We start from the raw sequence: 1,039 nt of genomic DNA on the forward strand, positions 1-1,039 counted from the left end.
ATTTTTTTTTTTTTTTTTCTTTGCAAATAATTAAGTTTATTATTGTTTCAACTTTTCATCTTCATATATATAATGAGTATTACAAATTTATCGTGAATCACACTAACACATAACAAACCAAGTATAAAAAAGAAAGAGATTCAAATTCATTTATCATGTAGGTTTCAAAAAATAATTAAAAAAAAAAACTTTTACATTTATTGCTCTCTTATTTGTGGGAGAAATAATTGTAAAATGACATTTATACTCTTGATCATCTTTAATCATCTGACTTCTGATGAGTAAGTTTTAGGTCAGTTGATTCCCAGTTAATTGGTCTCTATCAGGTTATATTCTTGTCGATCAACCTCCAGCTGTCCAATCTCTAAAACAATTGGTCTCAAGTTGGTCGGTCCTTAATCGATCAATCTTTGATCAGTCACCCGCTATATCAGTCTCTGATCAGGCAACTATTATAGATTGATTGTTCTCACTTCAAATACCCTTACTTTGTTGACATTCATCTTTTGACACACGTCTTGTTCTGACCCGTTGGATCCACGAAAGATCCTCTAAAGATTAATTTTATTGTACAATATATTATGACAATAATATGTTAAATAAAACACATAAATCGATTAAAAAAAACTATGATTAGGCTTACAAAAAAAATTAAAATAATATTAATACAAAAAATGAAGCAAATATCCAAAAAAAAACTATAAGCATCATGAGGCTTAATTTTTAATTATTTGATTAAAAAACAGAAAAAAATGTCATTATTCAATGACTTATTTTGTCAATCCTTCTAAAGAGGGCACAACCAGCTCAATCCATCTTTCCATTCATAACAAAATTTGTTGAATCTATTTCAATTCCTTAGTTCCTCCAATCTCATTTATAGGCACAGCACCAGACTGCTACATCAAGCAATAGGGATGAGATTATAACTTGAAAATTGAATCAAATTTTATGAATGTAATAGCCCCTTTTTATATTAGCTTATAACTAGCCTTCTTCCAACTCACATAAATTTGAAACAAATTGCAGGTCAAAAAAA

Source organism: Phalaenopsis equestris, unplaced genomic scaffold, assembly GCF_001263595.1.
Source record: "Phalaenopsis equestris unplaced genomic scaffold, ASM126359v1 Scaffold000382, whole genome shotgun sequence".
Lineage (NCBI taxonomy): Eukaryota > Viridiplantae > Streptophyta > Magnoliopsida > Asparagales > Orchidaceae > Phalaenopsis > Phalaenopsis equestris.